This window comes from Tiliqua scincoides, chromosome 1, assembly GCF_035046505.1.
Source record: "Tiliqua scincoides isolate rTilSci1 chromosome 1, rTilSci1.hap2, whole genome shotgun sequence".
Taxonomy (NCBI): domain Eukaryota; kingdom Metazoa; phylum Chordata; class Lepidosauria; order Squamata; family Scincidae; genus Tiliqua; species Tiliqua scincoides.
The window spans coordinates 10,811,215-10,821,188 of NC_089821.1; the positions used below are offsets into that span (position 1 = coordinate 10,811,215).

The window sequence follows — 9,974 nt, forward strand, 5'->3', positions numbered from 1 at the left end:
TTTTGAGATGCGGCGACCAGAACTGGACACAATACTCCAGGTGTGGCCTTACCATAGATTTGTACAACGGCATTATAATACTAACCGTTTTGTTCTCAATACCCTTCCTAATGATCCCAAGCATAGAATTGGCCTTCTTCACTGCCGCCGCACATTGGGTCAACACTTTCATCGACCTGTCCACCACCACCCCAAGATCTCTCTCCTGATCTGTCACAGACAACTCAGAACCCATCAGCCTATATGTGAAGTTTTAATTTTTTGCCCCAATGTGCATGACTTTACACTTACTGACATTGAAGCGCATCTGCCATTTTGCTGCCCATTCTGCCAGTCTGGAGAGATCCTTCTGGAGCTCCTCACAATCACTTCTGGTCTTCACCCCTCGGAAAAGTTTGGTGTCGTCTGCAAACTTAGCCACTTCACTGCTCAACCCTGTCTCCAGGTCATTTATGAAGAGGTTGAAAAGCACCGGTCCCAGGACAGATCCTTGGGGCACACTGCTTTTCACCTCTCTCCATTGTGAAAATTGCCCATTGACACCCACTCTCTGCTTCCTGGCCTCCAACCAGTTCTCAATCCAGGAGAGGACCTGTCCTATAATTCCCTGACTGTGGAGTTTTTTCAGTAGCCTTTGGTGAGGGACCGTGTCAAACGCCTTCTGAAAGTCCAGATATATAATGTCCACGGGTTCTCCCAAATCCACATGCCTATTGACCTTTTCAAAGAATTCTATAAGGTTTCTTATAGAGGCAAGACTTACCCTTACAGAAGCCATGCTGACTCTCCCTCAGCAAGGCCTGTTCATCTATGTGTTTTGAGATCCTATCTTTGATGAGGCATTCCACCATCTTACCCGGTATGGAGGTTAGGCTGACCGGCCTATAGTTTCCCGGGTCCCCCCTCTTTCCCTTTTTAAAAATAGGCGTGACATTTGCTATCCTCCAATCTTCTGGCACCATGGCCGTTTTGAGGGACAAGTTGCATACCTTAGTCAAGAGATCTGCAACTTCATTCTTCAATTCCTTAATAACTCTTGGGTGGATGCCATCAGGGCCCCGGTGACTTATTGATCTTTAATTTATCAATGAGGTCTGAAACATCTTCTCTTTTAACCTCTATCTGACTTAACTCCTCAGTCAGGAGGGGCCGTTTGGGCAGCAGTATCTGCCCGAGGTCTTCTGCCGTGAAGACAGATGCAAAGAACTCATTTAATTTCTCTGCCATCTCTAAGTCTCCTTTTATCTCCCCTTTCCCTCCCTCACCATCCAGAGGGCCAACCGCTTCTCTGGCGGGTTTCCTGCTTCTAACATATTTGAAGAAGCTTTTATTATTCCCCTTAATGTTGCTGGCCATGCGTTCCTCATAGTCTCGCTTGGCCTCCCGTATCACCTTCTTACATTTCTTTTGCCACAGTTTATGTTCCTTTTTATTCTCCTCATTAGGGCAAGACTTCCATTTACGGAAGGAAGCTTCCTTGCCCTTCACAGCCTCTCTAACTTGGCTGGTTAGCCATGCGGGCACTCTCCTGGATTTAGTGGAACCCTTCTTTCTTTGTGGTATACACCTCTGCTGGGCCTCTATTACTGTTGTTTTAAGCAGCCTCCATGCACTCTGGAGAGATTGGACTCTTTTTACCCTCCCTTTCAACCTCCTTCTAACCAGCCTCCTCGTTTGGGGGAAGTCTGCCCGTCGGAAGTCAAGGGTTTTTGTTAGAGATTTGCCTGGTATTCTTCCCCCAACATGCATGTCAAAACGGATCGCAGCATGATCACTGTTCCCCAATGGCTCAGTAACGTTTACATCTCTAACCAGGTCCTGCATACCGCACAATATTAAATCCAGAGTCACCTGTCCTCTGGTGGGCTCCATGACTAGCTGCTCTAAGCCACAGTCATTTAGCACGTCAAGAAATCTGGTTTCCTTATCGTGACCAGAACACAAATTGACCCAGTCAATATGAGGATAATTGAAGTCCCCCATGATTACATCTGTCCCTCCTTGTCACCTCCCTGATCTGTTTCCTCATTTCAAGGTCCCCATCCGATTTCTGGTCTGGAGGACGATAGCACGCCCCCAGTATTACATCGCTGCACAAGCCTGGTAATTTAACCCACAGAGATTCTACAGTGGAGTCGGACCCACCTTCAATCTCTACTTTGCTGGATTCTATCCCTTCCTTAACATAAAGGGCCACCCCACCTCCAACACGCCCCTGCCTGTCCCTCCTGTAGAGTTTATAGCCCGGGATTGCGGTATCCCACTGATTCTCCGCATTCCACCAGGTTTCTGTTATGCCCACTATGTCAATGTTTTCCCTTGTCACCAGACATTCCAGTTCTCCCACCTTTGCTCGTAGACTTCGGGCATTCGCATAAAAGCATTTGTCTGCAGGCGTGCCGCGAGAATTTGGGAAAGGATCATTTATTAGGGCCACTGGGGATAGCGAGCCCCTGTTGACAAGGCTGTGTGCCTTGTCAATTGTCAAAAAACCGATGGTATGTCTTGACAATTTTAGTGCCTTGTCAGTGTGCCAGGAGATGAAAAAGGCTGAAAATCACTGGTTCAGAAAGTAGGAGGAGCAGAGGCTGGCAGATCAGGCCCTCTGAGAGGAATTTTATCAGGGCGTACAAAGTTTCTTTTGGGCCCCTTTTGTAGTGGAATAGCGGAAGATCTGGCGAGGAGGTAGAATGTGGTGTCTGCAGTGGCCCCTTTCAGAGTTAAGGCCTGGGCTTTCAGTAAAGGGTGTGCTGCACAGCTGCAGCCACTAGAGGCAATGAGGTACCTAAGGAGCACCTGAGGCAGGAAGGGTTTGTGGGTTGTAGAAGGAGTGCAGGTTGGAGATAGGAGACTGACTTACTTTGGAATCTGACCTTGGACTGTGACTTGGCTTATTGACTTTGGCTTGGACACTCTGACTGACTTTGTAATTAACGGACTGCTGGAACAGACTGCTGGAGACACTAGAGTTTGGTGTGTGGCTGCTGTGCCCAAGACCTGCTGAGGACCAAGGGTCTGCTGTAGTGGCGGGAGGCTGCTGGCAGGAGAGAGGACCTCTGCAGGTTGAACAGGTGAGCTACCCTGGAGATGGGGTCCAGCAGGACTGCAGGGCAGAACCAGGGTCATTTGTTGGGGGAAAGAAGGGGAGCTAATTTGCTTAAAGTGGGCATAATTCTCCAGGCAGAGCTTGGACTGGGAATCTGCCAAAACACCTTTGCAAAGTAGGAGGGGTGAAACAGAGCTGGGGAGGGTGGTGATGGGCAAGCAGAATAGGGGCAAGGAGGGGTGAAACAGGTTAGGGGGAGTGTAAAGACAGCTGGAAAAGTCTTTGGAACCCAGGTCTACCAACCCATGTGGCATCAGTAGTGTCCCCAGCACCCTGTGCAGGCAATAAGTCTGAGTAGATAAAAAAACATAAGATCCTAGGAAATTTCTAGGGCCCCTCCTTTGGCTCCTGGGCCCCCCCTTTGGACCCTGGGCCCCAGTACAAATTACCCCCTTTACCCCCCTCTCCTAGGCCCTGTGGCAGATCATTGGGAAGGGGGAGATGCATTTGACATGCTGCTTCAGGTGTCAGGAGGTCTTTGGTTCCCTCTGTAACTATCCCTTTGCCAACTCAAAAGTTCTGTGGAAAAGAACCCAAAAACCTGAGAGAATAAGAGGCAAATACTGTACGTTTCTGTTCAAATGAACCTAGGCTTCCAGATGAATGGGGCTGCTTACATGAGGAGAAAAATATCATGTGTCAGCCAGCCCTTAGGAAACGTGGAGATAGAGGACTCTGATGGCTATTTCTTACTCACTGAAAAAAACCATTCCTTATCATGACTAGTATGTTACTCATGGGTAATAATCACTAATTTGAATTCAGGTAGCCAATGATTATGACATTGCTCACTGAGCTGGCAACCAGCTGGGGATCCAGAAATGAATACTTAGGTCAACCTGGAATTCAAAGTTTGTGGGATGCATATGGGAAAACACCAGAGGTCATCATCAGCTTTGAGAAAACATCAACAGTCAACTCTCATCATCAACTGGAATGAGTGACAATATTATTGTGCATTCAATCAGAGCTTTGTTGGTGAGAATAATTTGATGCAAATTGCACAAGTAATCAAGAACTACAACAGAGCTCTCATGGTTAATAATTTATCGCAAGTGTTTGAATTCAGCCCAGACTTCTGCTTTCAGAACTCCTTAAGAACATAAGAACAGCCCTGCTGGATCAGGCCAAAGGCCCATCTAGTCCAGCTTCCTGTATCTCACAGTGGTCCACCAAATGTCTCAGGGAGCACCTGCATCCTGGCGCCCTCCCTTGCATCTGGCATTCCTATATGACTTTTGTCTGATACACTGAAATTCAATTTGCATTCAGATCCTATCTACACTTACCTGGGAGTAAGCCCCATTGACTATAATGTGACTTACTTCTGAGGGGACAAGCATAGCATAGGGCTGCAGGTCCCCCCATATCAATGCAGCAGTGCCAGCACAGCTTGTGCTGCCCCCTGCAAGGATGCTGGAGGTCTCTGCCAAGTCACAGACCTTCGTTCCTTTGCCTTGGGGAAAGCCCCAGCAACCACAATGGAGCAACTTGGGTCTGTGCCTGCTAAATAACTGGTGTAAGTCCATCTTGCCTTGTGTCAGTGGATTGGGCCCAGGAAGGGGGATAGGATATGGTGTGTGTTGCTGCCTCTGATCCTTCCCCTCCCAGACTTGATCCACCCTCCCCTGCCCTATTACACCTACTCCTTCCTTTCTCCTGCCCCTTTCCGCACCCATGCTGGCTTATCTGCTCCAGTGCATGCCACTCCTTGCACTGGTGCCAGTGGGATGGTGCAGGCCTTGCCGCCAGGACTCTGAACTGGCACACTGTGGCAACATACTTTAGACAGCACTTGCATCAGAGTGCACACTCTGCTGGCACAAGTGGGGGATAGAATTGGGCAATTAATCTCTATCATAAATATCACTAATTATAGTGCATGTAACACAGGCCAACACGCATTTTGCTTCCTTAAATGTTACACCAATTCCTGCGTATATTTGGGGTGCTGATTCCAAAAATGGCATCCGTTTTGCCCTCTCATGTCTAGTTTTGGAGATACAGTATAGCTTCTTTAGTGCATGGTTCAAGCAGCTTCCTCATGAGGAAGCCTACACCATGGCTTCCTCATGAGGAAGCTACTTGAACCAGTCACTAAAAAGGCTATACTATATCTCCAAAACTAGATGTGATAGGGCAAAACGGATGCCATTTTTGGAATCAGCACCCCAAATTCATATCAAACCACCATAAAGTTTGGGAAAAACTTTTCTGAGGCCCTCAGTTTTGTAGGCCTGTATAATTAGAGCGTAATTATCACGAAACATATTGGGGTAAGAACTTGAATTCAAGCTAAGGGGGGGAAAAAATAGGGTACAGTATTTCATATATACAGGAAGCCCTCACTTAATGTTGTTTTGTACAACACTGTTTCACTTTTACATTGATGGAAAAATTTGATCCCTGCCCATGGTATCCCTGCCCATTGGGCTGCCCTCTCCCAGCTGTTACCAGCTGCAGCGACTGTTACCCTGCACATGCCCGATCTCGTCTGATCTTGGAAGCTAAGCAGGGTCAGGTATGGTTAGTATTTGGATGGGAGACTGCCTGGGAATACCAGGTGCTGTAGGCTTATACCATAGTCTTTCGAGACTGAAGGTTGCCAACCTCCCAGCTGTCCTGCCAAAAGGAGGCCCCACTTCCACGCAGTCCTCCCCTCCATCTTCTATCTCCCGCTTCAACATCTTACCACCACCTGTCCAGAGACCAGCGCAGCACGCCACCGCTGGTCTCTGCCAGTTTGTGAGGATGTTGCCTCCCAAGCCACTGCAGTTGAGCTGCCAGCCATTGCATTGGTTGCCTCACTGTGCTTGCTGGTCCCCAGCACCTTCTGACTTCTGCCCACAAAATATGTGTTCCGCTAGCAAAACGAGAGAATAGATTTGGGCTGTTAATTTCAGTGTCGCAGATATGCAGCCCCTTGTTTAATAAGTCAGAAATAAGTCCCACTGTTTTCAAAGGGAGCTGCGTCTAGAAAGAGTCTTAGAACTCAAATCTAAATGAGTTCTACACAAAACAAACTTTGTTATAATTTGGGAATTTGAACTGTGCCAAAGGCATCACTGAGTCATCATCTTTGTTTTCTGACCCTGTCAAAGTGCTTAAGAAATAGGCTCAAAGGAAAGATTTGGCTCTTTTAGCAAATCCTATGAGGCATTCTTTTCTTTCAGAACTCACTCATATTTTAAAAGGTCTAGACATTAGAAAATGACCTTTAAAAACCTTTTAAATCAGTGTGTTTAAAACAAGGCCCATTTTAAAGAGGCATAAACAAAATACATAGCTACACTAGGAGACATTGGCTGGCAACCTTCAGTCTCGAAAGACTATGGTAGAAGCCTACAGCACCCAGTATTCCCAGGTGGTCTCCCATCCAAGTACTAACCAGGCCTGACCCTGCTTAGCTTCTGAGATCAGACAAGATCAGGCATGTGCAGGGTACACTCTTCTTATAGACATGTGGCTTAAAAAAATCTAATTTACTAAATTCATATGTTGACTCCCTCTCTAAGGCCCAATCCTATCCAACTTTCAAGCTCCAGTGTAGCTGCAGTGCAGCCTCGTGGTAAGAAAACACATGTTCCCATATATTGAGAAGGCCCCAGTGACTGCCCCACCACCACAGGATGCAATGCACACCTCACAGGCACAACTGCACCTGTATATTGTATATTGGCAACCTTCAGTCTCGAAAGACTATGGTATCGCACTCTGAAAGGTGGTTCTGGCACAGCGTCTAGTGTGGCTGAAAAGGCCAATCCGGGAGTGACAATCCCTTCCACAACTGCACCAGTACTGGAAAATTGAATAGGACTGGCCCACTAGTTGTCTACATAATTTTAAGCTGTCTCTTCAGTTTAAATGCATTTCTAACACTCTTAAGTTAAATCACTATTTGCTTTCACAGGCATCATTATCTTTTAGCACAAAATTGGTTTTAAATCAGTCCCACCGAAAATTCTCACTGTTACATTAAAGGGGGGCTTTAAAGTGTGTGAAAATCTCCCTTTCCTTCCTTTGCGGCTAAAGCTATGATGCCCTCCAGTGGTTGACGGTTTCATGCTAAATGTATGTCATGCAGTGGTAAACCTTCAGGGACTTGCCTATGCTAAGTTGCATCAATATTTGATCGGGATAGTTATTCAGGTTGCATAACCAGTCATTTTTATCATCTTTCTCCATTCAGGGAATTTAATGAAAATATTAATCATCAGAAGCTTATAACAAACATGCAGGATGCCAGAATGACAATGTGCAACATCTCACACATTTGAACAATGACTTTGTAGATTGGAAAGAGAAACTTTGGTTGCCCAGACTTGCATTCCAAGAGATGTAAAGCTTAATCATACCTCAAGCACAAAACATGACAGGAGATTATACCTACTAATCCAACTTTTGACAAGACACTATTTTCTGTAACCATTTAATCTGCAGTGCAGTCTAATAACAAATTAAATGTTGTTGCCTGCAGAGCTAGGATACTCCAACTAACTTTTGTAACATGAAAAGTTTTGAATTTTTCTATCTACCCTTAAGTGATGGGAGGAGTGAACATGTCCCTTTATGCCAGGGGTTCCCAACCTGTGGTCCATGGACCACAGATGGTCTGCAAGACCCTGAAAAGAGGTCCCCGAGATCTCAGGAAAAAAGGATGATTGTCTTCTATCACTTCCAGCATCTGGCTGAAGGAGTGCTCCCCCACAGACCACCAGAGTGGGTAGAGAACGGACACCTGCAGCCACAGCCAGCACTTCCAGCATCTTGCCAAGTGAGCACTCCCCCATGCACAACCAATGAGGGCAGCGAATGGACTGTCAGTGGTCAGCCAGTCCATTCTCTGCCCTCTCTGGTAGTCTGTGGGGAAGCTTTCGCTCAGCAAGAGACTTCCCCGTGGACCACCAGAAAGGATGGAGAACGGACTGCCCACAGCTGGCACTTCCAGTGTTTCGCAATCTCTTCTCCATGAACTACCAAATTTAATGTATTTTTTGGGGGTGCATTTGTGAAGGTGCATTTGTGAAGTGTGGTCACAAGAACTCTGAACACACGGCGAAAACAGAGCAGATTAAAATGTCAAATACTGTGCAGTAGCATAAAAGTTAAAAAAAAAAAAAACATTAGGAAGGGGTCCCTAAGGAGTGCTTCCCCCCTAACGAGTGCTTTCCTCAGTGAAGGCCAGTTAAAAGCAGAAGGGCCTTCAATCCTTGCTGGAAACCATATACTGAAGAGGTTGTCCTCAGATTTTCCGGAAGCTGGTTCCAAAAGTGTGGTGCCACAACAGAGAAGGCTCTACAGCTTACCACCATCCCCATGACTTCAGATGGCAGAGGTATTCTGAGAAGAACCCTCTCTGATGACCACAGGGGAAGCGCAAGAATATAAAGGGAAAGGTGGTCCTTGTGGTGTCTGGTCCTATGCTGTATAGGGCTTCAAAGGTCATTGCCAACATCTTGAATTGATTCCTTTCCTTGGAAAGGAACGGGCATCCAATGTAGCCGCTAGAGCAACAGCATGGCAGATTCTGTATGCCAAATCCCAGTGTCTATTATTAGATATAAAAATACTGTACATACTTGCCTGTAAGTCAAGGAATTTCTGCTAATAAATCAAGTGTAAAACATCTCCTCCTACAAGTCACTCTGGTCAGGGCTATTCAGTTAGGCAGAAGAAGCCCAGAGGAGAGCAAGAGGACAATGCAGAGATAATTTGTCTCCAGGGCAACCAGAGCCTTAGTCTCTGCAAGCTGAAGCTAAAGTTAACCCTTTCACTCCTTCCTCCTGAGAAAAATGTAAGCCAGGGCTCAAGGCTTCCATTTAAATTAAGCAAGCCTCCTTCTCTTTGGCAGGATCACACCCAACTCTTCTGTACCATTTGCTCTGTTTTGCAAATTTTACATTTTGCACCACTTTGCAAATGTTTGGCAGAGGTTTGGTTTTGAACAGATGTAATCCTCATTTCCATCTGAAACAAAATCCAAGGCTACAATTCAGTGTACCATTACTAAAGAATAACATCCATGGAAAGCAATGGGTCTACTTCTGAGTAAATCAGTTGCAACCAGGTGTAGCTGAGCTTGCTCACACTCAGTTCTTGTTGCTTGTCTCTCTGCTGTGAATTGAACTGCACACTCCCAGTTATGTGTTGTATGCTGTATGTAGAGCCTTTGGTTTAACACACCAGGCACTATAAAAAAGGATTTGATTAATGGTGCTGCCAGTATGATGTTTACAATGCACTTACTCTGATAGTGTTTACAAAAGAGGTTGTGAAGACCAGAATTTAAAAAGTTAATAAATAAAAATGCCTCTTATGATCTTTTACTAAATTTTTAAGAAATTAGAGACTGTACATTTATTCACCATTACTGGTACGTTATTTTTCAGGATCTGGCCTCACATAAAATCAGACAAAATTATAGTCAGGTTCATCTACTCCAGCTTCATGTGGTCTACCAGATGCCTCAGGGAACACATGAGACAAAAAGAGGGCATCCTGGTGCCCCTCTTTGCATCTGGCATTCCGAGGTAACCCACTTCTAAAGTCAGGAACTTGCATATACCTGTCATGACTGGTAACCTGTGATGGACCTTTCCTCCAGAAATTTTTCCAATCCTCTCTTAAAGGCTTCTAGGCAAGATACCATCACAACTTCCTGTGGCAAGAAGTTCCACAGACTAATTAAATGCTGGGTAAAGAATTATTTTCTTTTATCTGTCCTAAATCTCCTGACAATTTTAGTGCATGACACCCTAACAGGTTCCGGTGTTGTGTCAGAGGGAAAAGAGCATTTCTCTATCCACTCTATCCTCCCCTGCATAATTTTGTATGTCTCAATCATGTCTCCTCTCAGGTGCCTCTTTTC

At 45.8% G+C, this 9,974-nt stretch overlaps 1 pseudogene; it reads right to left on the reverse strand.

The window, feature by feature from the left end:
* Positions 1-6,445: 6,445 nt before the first annotated feature.
* Positions 6,446-6,566, reverse strand: LOC136637649 (5S ribosomal RNA; annotated as a pseudogene).
* Positions 6,567-9,974: the final 3,408 nt, after the last annotated feature.